Consider the following 24067-nt stretch of genomic DNA (forward strand, 5'->3'; position numbering starts at 1 on the left):
TGTTTTAAAAAAAATTAACACACTAAATAATATATAACTTCTATTTATTATGCATTTTATATATCTCATCACCTCATTAAAAGATTTACTTCAATAATCCAATCTGGCATTTGCAACAAATCTCTTAGGTAATTGCTATCTATGTTTTTGCTAGTGAATAATTTATAACAAATTAAGTTAGATAATAACTTAAGAATTGAAGTAAAATTTGAACTCAGGTCTAATTACAAAATTAAGTACTTAATCCATTGTATTCTGCCTTTTAGGATGTAGAATATGCAATGTAAGCAGACATTTTTTTCTGTGCTGTTCTTGTTTGTATCTTCTTGGTTTAACATAGTGCCAGGCTTGTAGTAAGTCCTCAATAAATATTTGTGGTATGCTAAATATATGTATATAAGATATCATATTAGAAACGAATACATATAATACTGAAAGGAAATCTTACCCAAAACAATTCTCATTAGGTTTTGGTGATAGGTAAGGAAATGTGGAATATGAACAAGATAGAAACAACTACATATCCTCACTCAGTCATCAATAGGTTCTGTGACTTTAAGCAAAAAGATGTAGAATGAAACCAATTTTTCCATAGATAACTGATATAAACAAGAATAAATATTCTGCAGCATCCAATCAGTGTTAAAATGAAATAGCAATTAAAAATACATTATTTGAGGACCTGCTGTATAATGAAGCAGATTTTCAAAAGAGAAATTTCAATGTCCAAAAATAAAGGGCTATGTCAAAGGAAGAGAGACCATGGTGTAAACTAGAGAAGTGAATCCCTCATACTAACACTGCTTTCAACATATATTTGTTCTGAAACATTTAATATGACTTTCTTGTATGTTTTTTATACATAGATGGCAAAAATTAAGTATTCTTGGTCACCTAAGGTATGATAATATTATTAAAATTTCTGCTTAATTAAGAAAAAGATTAGTCTAGATTTATCTGTTTAAACAGTTAAATTAATATGTTAGACAATAAAGTTGGTAGGAAAAAGAGGGATTCATTCACTTAAAGTAACCCAAAAGACTTGGTGGCTGCTCTAAGTCATGTCAATATAAAAGAAACACTGATGCAATTTTGAGCTTGTCATTCTATACAATAGGCTAAATACTAAAGTAGAATACTTAGCTATAGCAATAAAGTTGATCCTTGCAGGTATAAACAGGTTGTGATCATATATGAGACTTAAATATCATGTCTTTATGTAAATGAGATACAATTAATAATCGGAGGAAAATACCACCCCCAAAGTACAGTTTCAACCTATTCTGAAGTCCTAATGCTTTAAGCTTTTTTTTTTTTTTTGTATTTTTCCGAAGTTGGAAACCGGGAGGCAGTCAGACAGACTCCCGCATGCGCCCGACCGGGATCCACCCAGCATGCCCACCAGGGCCGATGCTCGATGCTCTGCCCATCTTGGGGCGTCGCTCTGCCGCAATCAGAGCCAATCTAGCGCCTGAGGCAGAGGCCACAGAGCCATCCTCAGCGCCCCGGCAAACTGCTCCAATGGAGCCTTGGCTGCGGGAGGGGAAGAGAGAGATTGAGAGGAAGGAGAGGGGGAGGGGTGGAGAAGCAGATGGGCGCTTCTCCTGTGTGCCCTGGCCAGGAATCGAACCCGGGACTCCTACACAGCAGGCCGACGCTCTACCACTGAGCCAACCGGCCAGGGCCGCATTAAGCTTTTTTATTAAATCAAATTTTATTCTCACTCCATAAACTCCTTTGTGTTTTTTCCTTTCTGTTTCTTTTTCTATCTGCATTTTATTGAAAAATCTTGCTTGTATGTTTAAAATATAGAATCTGAAATTCTCCATCTAAGTCATTAAACAGGGCCATTTCTGCTTCAAAAGAGAAAATATTTCTGCAAGTTAGTATCTGGAATTCTTGTTTTTGTTATTATTTTGCCTGTTTTTTAGTCTCTTTTTATTAATTTATGCATTAGGACCCAAATTGAAAAACAAATTTGACATACATTGTGATACTTTCTTCCATTCATGTAACACCTGTATTTGCAACTATCCTTCTGTTGCCAATCTTCTGGTAGTTCATTCCATTGTCTCTGCTGCCCCGTGTGCTTCCTGGCATTTTACTATTTTATCAGTGTGTATTAACTTACAAATGATAAAAGAAAATGGAGTCAGAAACCTGGGTTTTCCATTTGGCAGCTCTTCTCTATCGGTGCTCATGTCTGAATTTTTGACTATTCTTTAAAATCATGACGGTATCAGATGAACATCAGAACAACTTATATAATCTTATTACCCAATGTCACCCTAATAAATTTAATTTAAAAGTAAATAAAAACCAATAGAACACTTTAAAAAGTAAAATTAAAAAAAAACGGACAAGATTTCTGTAACCATTTTAATGACCTTAGTTAAAACATTTTTAGTTATGTAGTTTTGAAACCTATAGAGAGAGTGGACTTTAGGGTAAGCTGGTTCAACACAAAGAATGAGGAAATGGCTGAGAACAAATATTAACCAAGGGAAGTAAGTATGAAATGGCAAAGTAAGAACAGAGGCAAATTAGGAAATCTGTACTTTAATTAGACTGAGAATTTCCCGTTGGCAATGCGTAGGGAACCATGAAAACTGTGCAAGGGGAAAATAGGCTGAAAGATATAAAATCACTACATGACTACTGCTTGACAAACAATTTTTCTGATTTTAATTACTTTAAGATTTTTCTCGGCTTTTGTCAGTTACTAGTATCAGAATTTAAATTCTAACTTTTAAGTATTAAATATTTGAAAACATAGTCACCTGTAAAAAATATACTCTGTAATATTTTTTAAAAAATACCCTCCAACCTTCTTCTCTATTCTTAAAGAACTTTTCTAAAAAATTAGCTATTATGATTACCTTCCATTGCTGAAAACTAGTCTATTGCAGTTCAAACCAGGCTCAGGATAATGAAATCTGACAAAACACAATCTGCATTCATTTTTACCTGATAAACTTAATGCATACTTTTATTTACAAAATATGCAGTCTCTAAATTTTATTTCTAATTTAAATATTTGCCATAACTTCAACAGGGATTTGGAGATATTGCAAAATGATTGTAATTTGGATTTTAATAATTTAGAAACTTCTATGTAAAAACAAAACAAAACAATAAATATTACATGCAAAGTATCTAAGACTACGTACCAGATAGTTTTTAATAATATCAGTGTTCTTTGCTTTCTCCACTACAGTAGAAAGTAGAAAAAATAAAATACTTATTATTTAAGTTTAGGTCTTTGATATTATTTCATTAGAATTGTAAGACTTAAATAAACAACTTCTATACCTTTATCAAGTTCTTATAATAAAGATGGTGAATTTATGTGTAGTTTAGAGTTAGAAGTCTAAGAATTTTATTATATGAATATTTTTTCAACAAAATTTGGCTTATTTTTTATTTTAAAAAAGTGTTCCCTTTGCTTCTACTTCTCACTAGGATTATCTAAATGTCATCTATCTATCTATCTATCTATCTATCTATCTATCATTTTTCTATCTATCATTTGTTCCTAGAAATCACAAGTTGAAGTTAATGAGCTGATGACTATTTTTATACTAAATTGCATATATTCATCATGAACAGATTGGTAAAAAAAAATAAAGATGAGCCCTGGCCGGTTGGCTCAGTGGTAGTGCGTCTCCTGGAGTGCGGAAGTCCCGGGTTCGATTCCCGGCCAGGGCACACAGGAGAGGTGCCCATCTGCTTCTCCACCCTTCCCCCTCTCCTTCCTCTCTGTCTCTCTCTTCTCCTCCCACAGCCAAGGCTCCATTGGAGCAAAGTTTGCCCGGGCACTGAGGATGGTTCTGTGGCCTCTGCCTCAGGTGCTAGAATGGCTCTGGTCACAACAGAGCGACGCCCCGGATGGGCAGAGCATCCCCCCCCCGGTGGGCATGCCGGGTGGATCCTGGTCGGGTGCATGTGGGAGTCTGTCTGACTGCCTCCCCATTTCCAGCTTCAGAAAAATACAAATAATAATAATAATAATAAAAATAAAGATGTGACTGGTTTTGAAATGTGTTCTTTTTTTTTTTCTACATAAAAACTTTTGTAAGCTAGTGACAGAATCTGACAAGGTAACCTGGAGATGTTTTCTTTGAACATATGTACCCAGATTAATTAATGTCACCCCATTAAAATTAATAAAATTTATAAAAAAAATTGCATCATATTTTTAAATATGAGACACTTAATGAATGTGTATGTTGTACTTGCCCAGAGACCGTACTAATCGCTTTTGTATCATTCCAGTTTTAGTGTATGTGTTGCTGAAGTGAGCACTGCAATTACTTTTAAGGCCTTTAAAAACATAAAGAGTTGCCTGACTAGGAGGAGGTGCAGTGGATAGAATGTCAGACTGGGACGCAGCCCCCAGGTTCAAAACCCTGAGGTTGCCGGCTTGAGCGTGGGCTCATCCAGCTTGAGTGCGGGGTCACTGGTTTGAATGTGGGATCATAGACATAATCTCATGGTCCCTGGCTTGAGCTCAAAGATCACTGGCTTGAAGCCTAAGGTCACTGGCATGAGCACAAGGTCACTGGTTTGAGCAAAAGGTCACTTGCTCTGCTGTAACCCCATCCCCACCCTGACCCCCCATCAAGGCACATACATACAGTATTAGAAAGCAATAAATGAACAACTAAGGAGCCACAATAAAGAATTGATGCTTCTCAGTCTCTCTCCCTTCCTGTCTGTTTGTCCCTATCTCTCCCTCTCACTGTCTCTCTCTGTCAAAAAAAAAAGACATTTTTCTGTACATTCTTCTTTTTGGAAGGTAGAGATATGTATGGACAAGTCACAAACTGCCCATCACAAACTCCCCATTTAGTTATAAATTTTTAATATTCTAACCCTTAATTACATGTTACACAACTGACATTCATTGTTGTGCCTTAATTGGCATAGAATTTAGGTATGTTTTCACAGTCTCATCTCTGAATTTACATCAAGCTATAACACTATAGAGCCCTGCTCCGAATCATGGGTCCCCACTCACATGTGTGTGTGCACATGTATACACACAAATTCAAATGACCCTCACTTTCTTGTCTTTTAGAACATGACCAAGCTTCAAAAAATTAAAAAGAAAATTTTGCCTATAATATTTCTAAAACACTGAGACATATTTTTATTGGAATCTGCATATATATTTTTAATCTAAGAAATTTTAAAGTTATTTTTCAGATATAAGGTAAATAGATATGAGTGTATAATTTGTTATGATGTATTTCACTTCCCATTTCTTATTCTTTAAAATTGTTATATAGAAGCCTTTGACTAAATTTCCCCTAGATAATTGAAGTTGAAAGTTAAGATTCCACGATATAAAATATGAAATACAACACTAAGAAATAATTCAATATTTAAATCAATACAATTATATGTTTACACATAGATAATATATATGCATTTACAACACTGTACATGTATCTTTCTTTTTACAAAGCTTAGTCACTACAATTTTAATTTTAAAATGCATCAATGGAAACTTAAAACACATTTCAAGTACTTTGAGTCTATTCATTTAGATCTATCTATGTCATAAAGGAGAAGCAAGTTCCAAAAACCAATGATTTTACCCATCTGGTTATCTGAATGCACAAAGTAAAATTGTTCAGATATTTTCCAGCTACTGAATTATACTGTACTTTTATGTGAGAGTTTAACAGAATTCTTAGGGAAGATAGTACCTTGTCCTTTCCTGGTTCTTAAGAGTATTTTTCCTCAAATGTGTTTGATTGATTTAGTTGTCTCATACCTATGAACATATAGAGACATATGTAGTCTATATAGAAAAACTGCTTCTGGGAGTCAAACAAAATATAAAAAATCATATTTTGTTTTGTTTTTGCAAACAAAACATTGTATAGGCAAAGGTTTTTATCATTTAAAATAGGACTATATAGGGATGAATAGGTATATTTTCTGAAATTAGAGTAATTAAATTTACCTCTGTCAATTCATTCTATATATTTATAAAATAATTTAAACCTCTTTATTTTAAATTTCACCAGTACAACCAGCTTACCCCACTTATCAGAATAATGATCTGAGATTTTCCTTTCTATCTAATTCAGCAAGCAATGTATTCAGAATCAAAGGCCTTTACTCAGGTGAATACATTTAAATCCTTCCTTCCTTGAAACACAAATTTATTCATTGTTTCAAGCTATAACATCTAACTCCTTCATAATTATCATTAATCTTTGAATTGATAAAAATTTAGATATTTACATATTTTAACTCTACAAAAAAAATTTTTTTAACAATGTTATCCACCTAGCTATACTTAAATTTTTTTCAAAGTTTTTTTCTTTGTCAATTTACAACCAACTCACTCCGGAAAATTACACTGGCATCAATTAATTGCCTCGGTTATGAATAATTATTTAAAACATGTATGCATGTTGGAGGATGTGTGTATATACATGCAATAAAAAGAAGTAATTTAGATTGTAAAATGCTGAAGAAAAACAGGCATATTTTTGCTATGTAGCAGAAAACAATTGAATAAATATATTCTCAAAGTTGATCCCCTGCATGCTTAGTACCATTCAGTGACAGAAAAGACCCTAATCCTCCATTTGTGTTTCCCTTTTCACTTTCTTCTTCTTCTTTTTTAACCTTTTGCAAATATATCATTCATTTTCTTGATCATCCAGTTTCTAAAACATGAAGGAAGGAAAGGAAGTAAGGAAATGTTGCTGGCTGCCTTCAGGTGCGGTGGGAGAGGGCAAGAGATCCAACGGAGTGGGAGCTGCTGAGCAGTCATCGTGTATTCTTACACTGATGTCCTGAGAAACTCAGTGCCAAGGGTTGTGGCACTAAACTGCAAGGGCAGGGTGAACACTTGAGAGACAAAATCTGTCACTGCCATCCCGTGGCAACATCAGTTATTGCATGTTCAGCCAAACTCCATTTGTCTTGCTTTTGGAAATAAATGGAGTTCGACAACTTGTGCAATGACTGTTTATTTTGTCAACTACTTTAAAAATTCAACATACATGATAATCAAACAAAAGTAGTCCTTAAAGTATCTTTTATTTTACATTTGAGTTTTACTATTTTGTTTTTAAGTTTGTGTGAGGATATGTGACATGAATACATTTTCACTAATGTTTAACATTTAAAGTGCTTACTATGGACTCCAAATAAATATCACTTATTATATCAGGGGGACTTCCTCTGATTAAAAAAATCAATGGTTAGGTCCTTTCTATTTTCTGTAGTAATACTAATACAAAGATGTATCGACACAGATCCACAACAATGTGATGGTCACATCGATGAAAGCTGTCCAGATTAAAATGCAGAGTCCAGTTCACACCTGTGTGTTTAATAAACATGTAAACAGGGAAGGAAGAGCCAGGTAGGGCAGAGATTTTTCTCTCCCTTAGGTTCAGTGTAACACAGCACATTTTTCATTCTTTTATCACTTTGTTGACCTCAGTATTTTTTTCAAAAATAAGAAACTTCTTTCATCTTCTGGGAAACTTTCAGTCCAAGTTCAACACAGATGCTTTAGTTTTGAATTTCCTAGTAATTTCAATTGTGTTACTTTTCAGCAATTTTCATAAAAATAAAAAGCATTTTATTTTTCCTTGGAAACTCTTTTTTTCCAGTGCCTTCAAAGAGCTGGTGTGTCTAGATACCACATATCAATTAATCTGTGTTTCTAAGAGATTTCAATTACGTTATCCTAGAAAAAATGGTGTAAATTTAGAGTTCCCTGCCCTTTACCTATCATGTATAAGTAGTCATTATACTTTTTGTATTATACATTTTATAGATATTATATAAGCACTGATTTTGAATGTGCTGCTATTTTTAATAGACTATACAGAAAAATGAGAACAAACAAAACGGTTATAAAGAGAAATGAGATGTAGAAAAGTTTATACTCCATTTTTTCTGCGAGTAGATTATTTTACATAGAGACAAAATGACTTTTTTGTGCAAAACACATGTTTATATTTTTTATTTAAATACAGATTTACAATGCATTAAAGGTAATCCATAAAGCTGAAATAAAAATAGAGTTAATTTGAAATTTGTTTTCTCAGTATTCCTGCTACACACGCTGTAGGGGTCCTCTGGCACATAAATAACTTTACAATTACTTTGGACTTGGTGGTGTCAGCCAATTCAACAAACCATGATCTGACAACAAGCTTTAAAAAAATTTTAAGCATATATCAAGGTATGTATATACTAGCATCCTGATTCACAATAACTCTTATTTTAAAAGAATTTTTGTAAAACAGAATCAAATATATAACAAAATGAAACATTTTTATTAATATTCATCAGTTAAAGCAGTTTGAACATTTTCCTTTAAAAAGTTAGTATTTGTTACCTCTAGTTTTCCAGCATACATTTGTTTAATATGTTAGCAAATGCTTTCTTCTAGATAAGTTGGAATCCAGCCAAATTACAACAACAAAAATCTATGCACAATTATGTATTCTTAGAAGTGCTACTACCCTATGCATACTCTTTTCTTGTCTAGACCACATGTGTTATCTCCTGCTTTTAGGGCCTTCAGCCAGCATACTGAGCTACATTTGTGAAAGTCTATTTAGTCAGTTTAACTAACTAATTATTTTATAGCTAAGCATATGAAAAATGCATGTGTATCATTCTTATTCTGTGAAGGTCCATTGCTGTTTTTGGACTATTTGAGTTTATAAAGAAGAGCATTTGTTATCACTATTGTAGCTCCAGTGTCATAGTTACAATGTAGTAGTGTGTGATAGGATGGCTTTGTTATTGACAAATTCAAGAGACACACAGTGACAACAGGAAGTGAGAAAGAAAAGAAAGAGTTGATATAACAGAGAACAAGACAGTGGATCTTAATTGTTCTTTGTCAGAAACTATCTTCATACATTTGGAGCTAACACGTGGTCAGATTTTTGTAGTGCAGTTAATTTAAATTTTAGATTTTTTAAAGTAAGAATAAGGGAGATAGTGAGACAGATTCTTGTATACACCCTACCAAGATCCATCCAGCAACCCCATCTGAGGCTGATGCTCAAATCAACTGAGCTATCCTCAGTGCACAAGGCCAACTTGCTCAAATGAGCCATGGCTGCAGGAGGAGGAGAGAGAAAGAGAGAAGGGAGAAAGTGAGGGGTGGAGAAGCAGATGGTCACTTTTCCTGTGTGCCCTGACTGGACTTGAACCCAAGACATCTGTAAGGTCGGTGGATAAAGGGAAAGGTCAGAACCTGGAACTTTGGCTAGGACTGCCCACAACCAAGCGCACCAAAAGAAACTTCGCAGGAACCTTTGGAAAACAGGGACCGTCTGCCAGCCAGTGAGATTTCACCACATCATATTAGCTCGACCACCCTAGGGACCCTTTAAATATCTCCCACACGGGTCACCACTTGCGACTTCCCTGGCCTCCATTTTTCCTTGGGGCCAAGGAACCTTGCTGGGCGGGATATGTGCTCTGTACTCAATAAAGTCTTTTACTATTTCACACTTCATGGCTCCGGGCCCTTCCTTCCTTCTCAACGGGGAAAAATACTTTACATTTTGGTGCAAAAACCCGGGAGGAGTTGAAATCCACAAGGACCGCTCCTCTTCCTGTCCCCTCTGAGAAAGAACCAGGAGAAAGAACCAAGATCTCCGACCTTCCACCCACTTCGGTGCACGGTGCAGTAAATCCCTGCCTCCAGCCTTCCCCTCAGTTCTTTCTGCCGAGACTCTCTGTCTGAAACCATAGCTATGTGATGGAATTCTTTCCGTTCCGAGTGCATGTGCTTGTGGAGACGTTTCAAACATATCCACTTTATCCTTTTCATCCGTGGCCAGACCTTGAGTTTTAGGATGCTGTTACTCAAATCTGACCACTCCGAGGACTGAGGGCGGCTGTGGGGGCACAGGAATCTCCCTCCATAAAGAAGAAGAAACTGTTCTTCTTCTCCGCTGTGGCCAGGCCACAGAACCCACTGAATTAGCCTCCTGAAGGGACTTTTAGTGTTAACACCCTCACCAATTTAACTAACACCAAAAAAGCTGGGAACTGATTGGAGATCTCTTACATACACGGCTTCTAATTATTCACACACCTGTCCTTAATCTCTGTGCCACCTGTTCCACTGTGCAGGCCTTTTTTGGCCAGAGAAATCTCACCTAAAACCTCTAATCCTGATCTTTCCTTCTCCATAGACTCCCAACTCTCTCTCTCTCCTGTCTGACCCCTGGGGGCGCCCCTCTCTCAGGACTTTTCTCTGGTCCCTCTGCAGACCTCTTCCCTCTGAGAGCCCCCTCCCCTCTCTTTGAAAAATCTTGTTTCTTATTCACCACTACCATCTCTCTTTCTCCTCCCCTGCTGGCCAGGGGCCCCTCCCTTCTCCACTATGTTCTAAGTCCCTCCACCGTCAGGCCTTTCTTAGCCTGGCATTGCCTCTTACACCAGTTTTCAGGATGTCCAACCCCAATTTTCTTGCAGGAAGTTCTAGCCCTGTCCTGTCATTGGCTCTAGCATTTCCTGCAGGATCTGGGTGCCAGGCTCTGCACGAGCCCTCCTCCTCTTATTCTCAACCCCCCCAAACCCCAATCCGGGATCTGTGAACATGGCATTTGAAGTTTTTAATGGTCCCAACTAGTAGAAACAGGCCAAGGCTGTTCACCAGGCCCTCATGCAGCAGAAAGTAACTCTCCAAACCGAAACTCTGTGGCAACCCTGAGGCCCATAGAACAACAGAGGCAAGGCACAGGAAGTGCCTGACCCAAGTCCAAGCCACAAAGAGAAACCCCACCAGCAGCTTGCTTTAAGTGTGGCAAGCAGGACCACTGGTCCTGGCAGGGCCCCTGCCGGCAGCTTCCCAGTGAGCCCTGCCCTGACTGCAAGCAGCCCAGTCACTGGCGGAGCGATTGCTCCTTTGGGCAACAGGCTTTTCCTCAGCGCCTCTACGTGGAGGACAAGCCACCCTAATGGGAAGGCCAATCCAACCAGGTAGGTGCATCGCTCAAACTCTTAGGACACGGCCTGGACCTGGAACCCAGGGTATGCTGCAACGAGTGGGTAAGTGCATCTCATTTCTTGTGGACACAGGGGCTACCTTCTCTTTTTGCCATCACACTCTGGACCTCTAATTTCCTCATAGGTCTCGGTTATGGGAATGGATGGGACCCCTTCCTTTCCCCTTTTTACGCCACTCCTTACATGCAGTTTTGCCTCAAGCTAGCCTCTTTACAGGACCACTGGCAGTCGGAACCACTGGACTCCATCCATCTCCAGCTCACCAAAAGGCTGGATCCTACAAATCCCATTACTCCTCTTTTTTTAAAATCCTTACGGGACCTCATCCGTGAAGTTTCTCCAGTCACAGCCAAATAGATGTTTCTCCTGACACCTTCAAAGCCACCACCTTCCAATCTCCCCTTCCCCACGACGCCCCTAATCAGCAGGAAGTAGCCAGATGAATAAACGGCACCCCTATTCTGTTTAACACAAAAGGTCAGAACATAAGGTCGGTGGATAATGGGGAAAGGTCAGGCCCGGGAACTTTGGCTAGGACTGCTCACAACCAAGCGCACCAAAAGGAACTTCCCAGGAACCCTTTGGAAAACAGGGACCGTCTGCCAGCCAGTGAGATTTCACCACGTCATATTGGCTCAACCACCCTAGGGACCCTTTAAATATCTCCCACGCAGGTCACCACTTGCGACTTCCCTGGCCTCCATCTTTCCTTGGGGCCAGGGAACCTCGCCGGGCGGGATGCACTCTGCACTCAATAAAGCCTTTTACTATTCCACACTTCATGGCTCTGGCCCCTTCTTTCCTTCTCGGTGGGGAAAAATACCTTACAACATCCACACGCTGGCTGATGCTCTACCACTGAGCCAACCAGCTAGGGCCAAGTTTCAGATGTTGAAACAGCTTGTTTTCACACATTTCCAGTTGAAAATAGCCTTAAAATTTGATACCTTGAAAGTTTGAGTCTATGAGATAGCTTAGTACTTTATTTTAAAAAAATGATATGCTAAAATTTGGACTATTTTTATTTACTCTGAAAATACTTGATGTGAACTCACTAGTTGTAATATAATGTAGAGTGGTATACAAAAATTAGTCATCTCAACAACAATATTTTAAACATATTGAGATTTATAATTAGTTGTAGACATCTCTTTCCTGATTCTCCCTTCCTAGAATTCCATGCACATATCTTATCCTTTGCATATCTATGTTTCTTATACAAATAATAAAGTGAAATAGATGCAGAAATAACTGAAGAGCCAGTTCAGTATACTATAAGGGAGAAAAAGAAATTTAAAAAAAGCAATATTGTATGTAGAAGAAATTAATATTAAGGCAATATGTATGATGTTTGAAAATGTAAAAAGAAAAATTCTATACTGGAAAAATAAGTTATAAACTTGTTACAATTTCCACCTACTTACTTTATATACAATTACTTCCATTGTCAAAATTTATTTCATTTAATCCTCTGCTATCTATATAATTCTGATTAAAGTTAAGTAATATTTATCTGAATTCATATAATGTTCTCTGATAAAAAAAAATAGGTCTAAATAAAATAAAACCAAAAGATACCTTGAAGAACTTCAAAGACAGTTGACCAAAAATATAGAAAAATAAGAATATTAATAAATATGATTCATAATGCAAAAAGACCTATGAAAACAGAAATCATTGAAAAAAAAAACCTATTGTCACTCTTTACTTTTTAGCAGTTGTTGCAGCATATTTATAAGTTTTCCAAAGTTAGATTTTTAAAAAATTTTTTATTGGCCTTAGCTGAATAGCTCCATTTGTTGTGGGTTCGATTCCTAGTCATAGTACATACAGGAACAGATCAATGTTTCTCCCTCCCTCTTTATTGCTCCTCTCTATCTACAAATCTCTCTTTTTCACTCTTCTTTCCTTCCTCTCTCTCTACAAATCAATAAATAATTTTTTAAAGTTTTTAATTGATTTTATTGGGGTGGCATTGATTAATAAAATTGTATAGGTTTCAAGTATACAATTATTTAATATATCACCTGTATATAGTATTGTGTTCACCACCCAAAGTCAAGTGTCTTCCTCTCATCAATTCTCCCTTTAACTTCTGCCTTCCTTCAAAGAAACTAGCAAAATAGAAACAGACTTTAGTTACAGAGAATAGATTGACAGTTGTCAGAGGGGAGTGGGCTTTGGGGAACTGGTAAAAAAAGGTAAAGGAATTAAAGAATACAAACAAAAAACCTCTAACGGTAGATTTCAATGATAGTTTTCAAAATACATAAAATTGAAATAAAAAAATGCCTTGACAGTCATAAAAACATGGAAAGAAAAACTGCTGATAAAATCAATATAAATTATTTTTTAGGTAAAAAACTAATATATGTTTATTTATAAATATATTTATATTTATAAAATAACTATTTTAAATACATAAATAGGGATTTTTCTAAATTATATTGAAGGTTTACACATTATAAAAAATAAATGGTAACTGAATAGAAGAAAATACTTTTCTTAAATTATATACATGACTTCAAGAACTTGACATATGTGTTCTCATTCTCTTAGTTCAAGTGCTAGTTTAAAAAATAAATCAATATCATAATATTTCTTTGTGAAAGAAATTACATTCCAGTTGAAAGCAATTAGTTAACAAAATTCTGTCTTATATCTAACATAAGTTCCAGAGCTACTTTAAAATTTTTTCAAATACAGTTTATATTCAATATTATTTTGTATTAATTTCAGATGTACAGCATAGTGGTTAGATGGTAAAATAATTTTAAACTGCCTCCCCTGATACTTTTTGGTACCCAATTGGAAACTTACAGATTCCATCTGGGCTAAGGATACCGAAACAGCCAAAAAGTCTTTCTGAAACATGTCACTGTTAAGTCACGTAGAAAACAGTAATTTTCTACTAAAACAAAACATTTTTTTATATATAATGTGAATATTCTTTCATAAAACTATAAACAGTCAAGTGTAGGAGAATAAAAACAACTTTTGAAGGAATTATAAAGGCTTGTTTTTTATCTGATACTGATAAAAGAAAAATATCAAAGCAAAATAATGATTGGGTTTTTTAAACACCCACACTGGTTCTATTCTTACAAATTCTCAGTATTTTCTGGCATAGGAAGTTTTAATTCATAAACAATGTATTGTTGTCTTGTTTGATTTGTAGAACATTTACTTTTACCAAAACCTCAGGATACCTGTGTTTTAATATTAATCACAGACCTCAAAAATGGCGGGTGGTGCCACAAATGCCCCCTTTCCCTCCATTGCCGCTTACGTTTCACAAAGGAAATGAATAAGCTTTTTTTTACTGTTTTAATATGACTGGCTTGTCTAATTGTATCAGACAAAATGCAATCAGGAAGCTGAAACTATTCAGTAAATATATACTATAACAGAACTGGAGTGAGGTTTAAATACTAAGAAGTAAAATAATTCAAAAAAAATTATGAATTCTAGATTCTACTCCAAAGCCTGAAATAGGGTACCCAAAGAAGGAACAAATCCAGAATAGAATAAATTCCCTTGGGCTGAGATCTAGAACTACTGGAGAGAAAATTGTTATGGTCTAGTGAATGGAGAAGTTCTCTGAGGTTTATGCTACCAGGAATCGCTGGGAATCTGCCTTCTCAAGTGCCATACATGGGGAGGTGGCCGTATACTCATTTGAAATCTGTTGGTGGGAAAGGTACAGTGGGAAACCTCCCTCTGGGTGACAGGGGAAAGTGCCCTTGAGAAGGTGCCATGCACTCCTGGCTGCCACTCATGGCAGGAGCCTGCTAAGAGAGATCACACACTTGAACCAGGAAGAAGAGTCCCTTCCACCTCTAGGGTCCTTCCTGTACCCTTGCTGACAAAGCTGCATCACGCCATCTGGCAGGGGAGAAATGATTAGGAATCACAAGCAAGACAATAAAATGTTTATTTGAAGCTAAGAGACAATATGTTGGTAAATTTAAAAATCTTACCTTTTAAAATGTCATATGATAGATATGTGTATTCCAAACTTCCCTCTTGATGATCCGCTTATCTGTCAGACCTCACCCTTACTGAACTAATGCCCCTGAGACAGAGGAATTCCAAAAAGCTGACAAGCCACCCCAAGGAGGGCCTCCGGACATACCAGGACTTTTGCCTCAGTATCCCCTCAGGCTCTCCCAAACACTATATAACTCGCCCCCAGTCTGTAACCTGGTGCACTTCTCCTGGAGGAGTGCCCCGGCAGGTCTTTCTCCTCTAATAAAGCCTGCATATCTGGTGATCGAGTGCCATCTCATTCTTACATCATCCTTATCCAGATCCTACAGTAGAGTGGCATATTTGTTGCATTTGATAAACCTACATTTGATAGATGCCACATTATCACCCAAAGTCCATAGTTAACATCAGAGTTCACTTTTGGTGTTGTCCATTCTATAGGTTTGGACAAATATATAATGACATGGCATGATAATGAGAAAGGCATGTTTGAATACAGGGAATATATAGAAATCTCTGTAACTTCAGCTTAGTTTTCTTGTGAACTTAAAATTGCTCTACAATATAAAGCCTATTGATTAAAAACAGTTTTTAAAAAAGTGTCATTAATAGATTCTTTTCTGAATCTACAATTATGGTATCATTACATATAATTGCAATACATTTTTTTTTTTTTTTTTTTTTTGTGAGTTCGAGAGAGATAGACAGGGACAGACAGATAGGAAGGGAGAGAGATGAGAAGCACCAATTCTTCATTATGGCACTTTAGTTGTTCATTGATTGCTTTCTCATATGTACCTTGACTTGGGGGTTCCAGCTGAGCCAGTGACCCTTTGCTCAAGCCAGTGGCCTTGGGCTCAAGCCAGCAACCTTTAGGCTTAAGCCAGCAACCATGGGATCATGTCTATGATCCCGTGCTTAAGCTATCAACCTGGTGCTCAACCCAGCTGAATCCATGCTCAAGCCAGTGTCCTCAGGGTTTTGAACCTAGGTCCTCAGTGCCCCATGCCTATGCTCTATCCACTGAGACACCACCTGATTAAGCTGGTATGTGTTCATTTTAAAAGTGGTAACTTTTTTATTATGAATATTGTATATGTTAGAATTAAATTATATACTCACCATGTCTTGTATAATAATAGAACCTTCAGGGCATGCTATTTAGTTAAAGATTACATTATCCAGACTTCTTTGCAGATACGTGGGGCTATAGGAATAGGGTCTGAGCAATAGAATGTGGAAGGAAGCAGGAAGTACAGCTTCCAAGTCTAACCTTTAAGTGAGTGAATGGTGTTTCCTTTCCTTTCCCCCTTTTTTACTGGCTGGAAAGTAAACCTGGTAAACCACCATGGACCAAGCAAATAAAGGTAATTTTCTAAAAATGGTGGAACAACAATATAGAAGCAGCATAGGCTCATAGGGACTTTTGCTGAAAAGACTCAACACATCAACTGAACTTGTATGGGAGAAAAATAGAAAAAAAACAACAATTTTATATACACAACTATTAGTTTGGGTCTCTGCCATAATTTTTTTTTACTTTCTCCTGTCTTTTCAGTATACAATACCATTGTTGACTACAAAGTTAGCACATTTGTTAAATACAAAGCAGCATAGAACTATTAATAAAAAAATATTCACCTAGAAAACTGCCATACATATGCAAAAACCAAAAAAGTTTTCAACAAAAGTGAGAAATGACAGATCTCTCGGTACTTTCATACATGTTATATTCATAATCATAAGTTTTTTTTGAAAAATTATTTTAAGTGCTTTAAATTTTACAATGATAGTCATGTTTTATCCAATTATTTCATTATATTGTCATTTTGAATACCATCTGTAGGCCAGTAGCCACGGCTACCATCACAGCTGCCTGGCCCATGAAGGTTCGCATTTGATTTGGACAGACAGTAATGAAACAACAGAGCCAAGAACTGATGGGCCATCATCTTTATCCTAGCTTACAACCAGTGGACAAGAAATACACACAGTGGGAAAACACTTCTCTTTCCATTCAGGGCTCCCAAAGCCACTGATTTATCCAAGTTTCCTAGAATCAAAGTTTTTTTTTTTTAATTTTTTTTAATTTATTCATTTTAGATAGGAGAAGGAGAGACAGAGAGAGAGAGAGAGAGGAGAGAGAGGAGAGACAGAGAGAGAGAAGGGGGGAGGAGCCGGAAGCATCAACTCCCATATGTGCCTTGACCAGGTAAGCCCAGGGTTTCGAACCGGCGACATCAGCATTTCCAGGTCAACGCTTTATCCACTGCGCCACCACAGGTCAGGCAGAATCAAAGTTTTCTACCTCACCAGCCTTATTCACCTCTGTTCCCCATCTCCTTCTCCCTGCACAAACTCTGCACAAACTGGCTTCTCCTTCAGCACTCTGCCATCTTGGCTGTTTCTTGTCTCCTCCATGTGGCCTTTCTCTGTTCTCCCTTCTCTGCTCTCTCCTTTAATGCTAATCTCAGGAACTGAGAGAGAGCAAGCTCCCGATCTGCCTGACTTTATAGTGTAGAAATTAAAACCTTTATCCAATATACAAACAAGGAAGTCTCTGATACAAAGTCACTAATCTGAGGCATAATGGGATTCCTCATGAGAGTATACCACCCCACATCATGCAATTGATCAAGGGTGTGTGGAAAAGCTTAGTCTTAAAACTAAGCCTTAGACTATAATGACCCAGCCTGCTTACAGCCTGTCCCCCACACACAATGCAAACTATAAGTGAGCAAACATATATATCATATTTAAAAACTTATTTGACCAACACCATCTCACTGAATTTTTTTTTTAAGTGAGAAGAGGGGAGAGAGTGAGACAGACTCCAACATGTGCCCTGACAGGGATCCACTTGACAACTCCGCCTGGGGCTGATGCTCAAATCAATCAAGTTATCCTCAGCGCCTGATGCTGATGCTGAGACCCACCCAGGTAGCCTCAGCTCCCAGGGCTGATGGTCAAACCAATCAAGCCACAAGCTGCAAGAGATAGAGAGGGAGAGTAGGAGAAGGATGAGGAAAGAAACACATGGTCGCTTCTCTTGTATGTCCTGACCAGGAATTGAACCCAGGACGTCCATGTACTAGGCCAATGCTACATCCACTGAGGCAACCTGCCAGAGTTCCATCTCACTGATTCTCATGCCTGTTTTTAAGATAGACATGGAATTGGGGTTTTGTTATTAATAGGACACTTTTGTCAAAACCTGAATGTTTCAATCAGTAAAAAAAATTATTGAGGACATTGGGAAAAGAGAAAGTTTTAAATATTTATTAATTCTTTTAAAAAGAAGTTATTGAAAACCAATTATTCCTGAGGTTGTATTATGGGTTCTATTATATAGTAATCTATCAGCATAAAAAACTTTTTATAGTATAAATTATCATCTGAGATTTAGATATAAGAAAGTGGAAATTACAGGTGTCAAATAAAATTTTTTTGTTTATTTTCCAAAAATGGATAAAGAGTTACTTAATTTTAGATAATTGGTGCAGGATGTATGTAAGATAATAACTCATGAAACTTATTTCATGACTATCCTGTTTCTTAAATTATTTTTAGAGATACATCTCCAGTATATTAAGAACTTACTCAAACACAATGGATAGAGAAAAAATTAAAATGATTAAACTTTCTCAGCTTTACTTATAAGTACATTCCATATTACCAACCAAAATATAAATGCAAATTTAGACAATGGAAAATAACTCAAAACAGATCTATATCGATTAATAAATGCTGTTGATACAAAAATTCTTTCCATAGGAGACATAGAAGTCCAAAACATAAAATGAAAGCATATTAAAGTGATTTTTAATTGAAAGCACATATGTACTAGTCAAACATACCTGGGTTTGGATTAATTGCCATTTCTTGCTAACTGATCATTGAAAAACCAATCAACCTTTCTGGGCTGCAGTTTCACCATAAAATAATTGGAATATATAATTTATTTCATAAACATTTAAACATTAATAAAAATAATATCCTACCCCTATCACAATTTCTAACATGTCTTAAGCACATAATAAATTATAGTTTTATTTTGCCACCATTTCATTCTCCTATATTCAAAATGCTCAAATTTGATCCTTGATGCTCTTCCTTTAAAGCCTTACATATGTATTTTCTTTTTCTGTTGTGCACTTATCATCACTAAATTATTGCAAAATCCAAATTAGCAGAATCCAAGTTAGTGAAATTAGATTGTATTGTTGTAAATCATATTTTATAACTACTCTTTCAAGTAAAATGTGGCTTTGATATTCACTCTGTACCAAATATGAAAATTTTGAGGATGAATGCAAGATTGTTCAGTTGTTGAGTGTGATGACACTCTTATCAAGTTCAGATGGATTATCTCTGGCCTTCTCAACACTTCAGTCAGTAAAAAGTCTTAAAGAATTATGTAAGAACAGAAAAAATTTAATATATATTGTTGTGAACGATAGCTCTACAAGGTATAACTCCTTCTGCATGATTTGTAGCTTAAATGTAAAGTGTATTCATGTACTTTTATTCTGCAAAAGAAAGTAATTTAAATATTTATAAAATGTGATTTACATGAAAATACCATCCTACTTTTCATTTACTGTGCTGTTCTTGTGTCACTCAAAGTTGCCTTCTTTAAATATACATTTGGACACAAATTATATTATGATCCAAAATACAAAAAGTAAATACAATGTGGAATGGGGAGCCAGGAGGAGGAAAAGTGACTGTAGGCGCAGTGAAAAGAAACTAGCTTGTTGAATTTTCACACACTGAACTACTGAGCAGGCTTATTTAAATCTATTTTCCTTTATGAATTATACATGGCTATCATCATCGAGTTACACTCCCAGGGTAAAAAACATTTTAATGACAACTTACTGATAAGCTGTCAAATAGGAAAAATCCATTCATTTCTTCAAATCTGTAGTTGATTTTTTATTAATATTTTAAGTGATTTTCTGGCAATGCTTTTGGGTTACCTTTGACTTTCTAGGAAGAATTATATGAAAGTGCTTGATCCCATTTTTTACTTCACTGTATAACAAATCTGTATATGTGGTTGTGAAAACAAAACAAAGAAATAAATATTTTATTTGGGTCTTTTTGCAGAATATATGTTGGCTTTTATTCCCTCACATGCTTGGACCAGCAGGTAAGATTATGTAGGTGTTTGCCTGCAAGAGAATACTGCTAATTATGGAACAAACTAGGTAGTGGAAACCAATCTGCAGGTATTTTCCAGTAAAACTGTTGAAGAGACAAGACCATGGAATGACTCACACAGTTTCAATAACCAGGAAGTTTTTATCTTTTGATTAAAGTCACATACCACCTAATTCTATTACAGATGAGTTGTGGACATGATAAGGCAATAGTTGTTTCATATAAATGTTTCTGGATAAAAATATTAACAACAACAACATCAAAAATGTAATTATAGCCCTGGCCTGTTGGCTCAGTGGTAGAGCATCGGCCTGGCGTGCATGGGTCCGGGGTTTGATTCCTGGCCAGGGCACACAAGAAAGGCGCCCATCTGCTTCTCTACCCCTCCCCTCTCCTTCCTCTCTGTCTCTCTCTTCCCCTCCAGCAGCCGAGGCTCCATTGGAGCAAAGTTTGCCCGGGCACTGAGGATAGCTCTGTGGCCTCTGCCTCAGGTGCTAGAATGGCTCTGATTGCGGCAGAGCAATGCCCCAGATGGGCAGAGCATCGCCCCCTGGTGGGCATGCCAGGTGGATCCCGGTCGGGCGCATGCGGGAGTCTGTCTGACTGCCTCCCCGTTTCCAACTTAAGAAAAATACAAAAAAAAATGTAATTATAGTCAATACATAAAGTTAGCTTTCATTCAGAAGAGGCTTTTGGGCTTTGCCTCTGTTACTAGTGGGGGAGCCAGTGTTTCTCCAAAAGAGGAACAATTACTGTTAAGCTTCATATCTTGCCTTGCCCAGGCCCCACCTCCTAATGACACAAATTCCTTATAGTGTAGTCTTAACCATCATCTAAATTAACTGTTTATGAAGTACACCAAATATATTTTGTACTTAGTAAAAGAGATATAATCTGCCTTTAACAGCTTTATCATCTGGTTCAGTAATACCACTCTTACTAAGCATCAGTTCTTACTTTCTGGCTCTGCCTATGGACTTAGATATAGGCAATTTCCTAGGCTGTCAGCCAGAAAACAGACTCTAAATAAATAAAAGGTATTTATTAATAAATAAATTAATAAATAAATAAAAGGTATAAATAAAAGGACTTTAAATAAAAGGTATTTTCAGCCTGATTAGGCACTGGCACAGTAGATAGAGTGTTGACCTAGGATGAGGACCCAGGTTTGAAACCCTGAGGTCACCGGTTTGAGGGCAGGTTCACCTGGCTTGAGCATGGGATCATAGACATGACCCCATTGTCACTAGCTCTGGCCCAAAGGTCTCTGGCTTGAGCAAGGGGTCACTGGCTTGGCTAGAGGTCCCGAGTGAAGGCATATTTGAGAAAGCAATCAATGAACAACTAAAGTACTACAACTATGAGTTGAAGTTTCTCATCTCCCTTCCTGTCTGTCTCTCTCTCAAAATAAATAAATAAATAAATAAACAAACAAACAAACAAATAAAAGGTATTTTCAAACTCATATTATAATTTTGAGACAGTAGTGTTATAGAGCAGCATATCTCTATTGATTTCTACTCAATAAGTTGCCTCCTTCAATATTTTCTAAAACAGATAAATGACAGAAATTTTAGAATTTCAAGTTTATTGAAATGTCTATAAAAAAGGTTAGTAATAATGATTAAATATAATTAAGTTGTGGAAAATTAGAAATGTGAATTTATAAACCTCAAATTTAGAGATAAATATATGTTGAATTCAAAGCACTAAAGTATTATTTTGGTATACTTAGATGCACATGTATACTATGATACACACACATGCACACACACACAACTTTCAGGAATATTCTTAAAAGTAAACAGGTGTTAGTTCTGGCTGATTGCTTCAGTGGATAGAGCATTGGCCCAGCGTATGAATGCTCCAGGTTTGATTTTCAGTCAGGGCACACAAAAGAAGCAACCATCTGCTTTGCTCCCCCTCCTCCCCATTTCTCTCCCTTTTCCCCTCTCAAGCCAGGAGCTTTGCCCCAGCACTGAGGATAGCTTGGTTCGTCCCAGTGCATCATCCTCAGCCACTAAATATAGCTCCTTGGATTCCAGCATCACCCCAGACAGGGGTTGCTGGCAGAATCCTGGCCGAGAATCTGTCTCATTGTCCCCCTGGGGGTCTGTCTCATTATCCCCCTCTGCTCAGTTAAAAATAAAAAGAAAACAGGTATTTAAATGCATAAAACTAACCAGAACTTTTTCAATTATATTCCCCAATACATAGATTAAAAAATTGATATCAGTGTTATTTTTGTTTATTAGAATACATTTCAGTTAGTCATCTGTTTTATGTCATATAAAATTCTGTGGTAGATTATGTAGGTTCAGTCAATGAGAAACCAGCTTTTAGTTTTTAAATTATGACTGAAAATGTGTCACTTAACACACAAGGAAGAAATTCATACCTTACATATAAAATTGAAAAGTGTGAGATGTGATTTTAAAAAATGACTAAAATCTGTATGTACTATATTTTGAAATAGGTTTTTTATTTTGATATACTTAATGCTACATTAGCAAATGTAAATAATATCTCAGAAAATAATAATCAAAAGGAGTGACCTCTGTGATATGTATAATTATTCCTTTTGGAGGTTTTGAGTTTAATAAAACTTTTAATATCTAATTTTAAACTGATGCAGGGAAGTGATAGGGATTCTGGAATTTTCTGTGACCCATTTGCATCAACCCTCAATGTTAAGGGGCCCAGAAATAGCAATGCTAATTACCATTGACCTATTTAAGTTAGCACCAGTGAATCCAAATGTTTCAAAACCTCAGTCCCATACAAGTTGATTTCATTATCAGAGATATAACTTAAGAAATGTCCTTGACTAATCTACAGATGAGTTTATGAAGTGTTTGTATTTATAAGAGTAATGTTTTGATTAAAGTTGCTGGAATTCAGTGAAGAAGTATAGAAGTGTATATATTAAAAAATAATTTTTTTTTTAATTTTGAAAGTAACAGACCATTTAAAATATCTTAAAATATTTCTACTTAAATTCATTCAAATAATTACTATAAATGGCCAAACAACTCCCATCTTGTTTTATAACCACTGGATCTATGTTCTTCTTTTCTCGACTGTTGGTAAAGAACAGTGATCACAGATAAGAAATGACCTGAGACAAGTACATGGAGCTGTCCTTTGAAACTGTGGCAAGAAATAACTGTAAACTTGAAGTTTGATGACTTTAGAGTTCTGTGCGTTGAGATACTCATCTTTCCTTGGGTTTCATACCTCTGATTTGTTCATTGAAAATAACAACAAAAATAATGATAATAACATATGTGACAAATGTTTTGTGTTTTTAGTATCACAGATACACAGAGGGAGAGAAACGCTGCCTTAGGAGATGTACCTCATAGTTTATACCCAGAAGCCCTGAGGTATTGTTATAATGGGGGGCTCAGAAGGTGAATATATTTTGCATGTAGAGAGATGTACATCTTGGGGTCAAGAAGATGGGCTATGATAGACAGAATTATAAAATGACCACCACTTGGTGAACTGTATGTATAATCAGCTCCCCTTCAGCGTCTGTGGGGCAGGGGAAGGGTGATGGGTGTCACTCTGTAGTTAGGTTCCATTGCATGGTAAATGTGAAAGGATTTTTCATATAAAATAAAGTTCCAAAATTAAATGATTTGGAGTTCATCAAAAAGATTATTCAAGGTGAGCCAGACTGAATCAGGAAAGAAACCCTCAAAAGAGGAACTGGGTCCTTCCTGAGCAGAGCAAAACTCTCTTGAGGCCTTTAAGAAAGAAATAGCGGTGGAGCTCCAAGATGGCAGCGGAGTAGGCGGATGCACAGACGCCCAGCTCTCAACACCAAACTGGAATACAAATCAATTTAGGAAAAATCAGCATGAAAAACCAACACTGAACTGCAAGA

The 24067-nt window shown here is 36.5% G+C and overlaps 2 non-coding genes across 2 annotated transcripts; both read right to left on the reverse strand.

Moving 5' to 3' along the window:
- Positions 1-1609: 1609 nt before the first annotated feature.
- On the reverse strand, positions 1610-1685 carry TRNAS-GCU (transfer RNA serine (anticodon GCU)). Its single transcript has one exon. It is a non-coding gene; the product is annotated as a tRNA-Ser (tRNA).
- Positions 1686-4198: 2513 nt separating this feature from the next.
- Positions 4199-4305, reverse strand: LOC136307170 (U6 spliceosomal RNA). Its single transcript, XR_010725843.1, has one exon. It is a non-coding gene; the product is annotated as a U6 spliceosomal RNA (small nuclear RNA).
- Between the last annotated feature and the right edge of the window lie 19762 nt (positions 4306-24067).

This window comes from Saccopteryx bilineata, chromosome 5 (assembly GCF_036850765.1).
Source record: "Saccopteryx bilineata isolate mSacBil1 chromosome 5, mSacBil1_pri_phased_curated, whole genome shotgun sequence".
Classification (NCBI taxonomy): Eukaryota; Metazoa; Chordata; class Mammalia; order Chiroptera; family Emballonuridae; genus Saccopteryx; species Saccopteryx bilineata.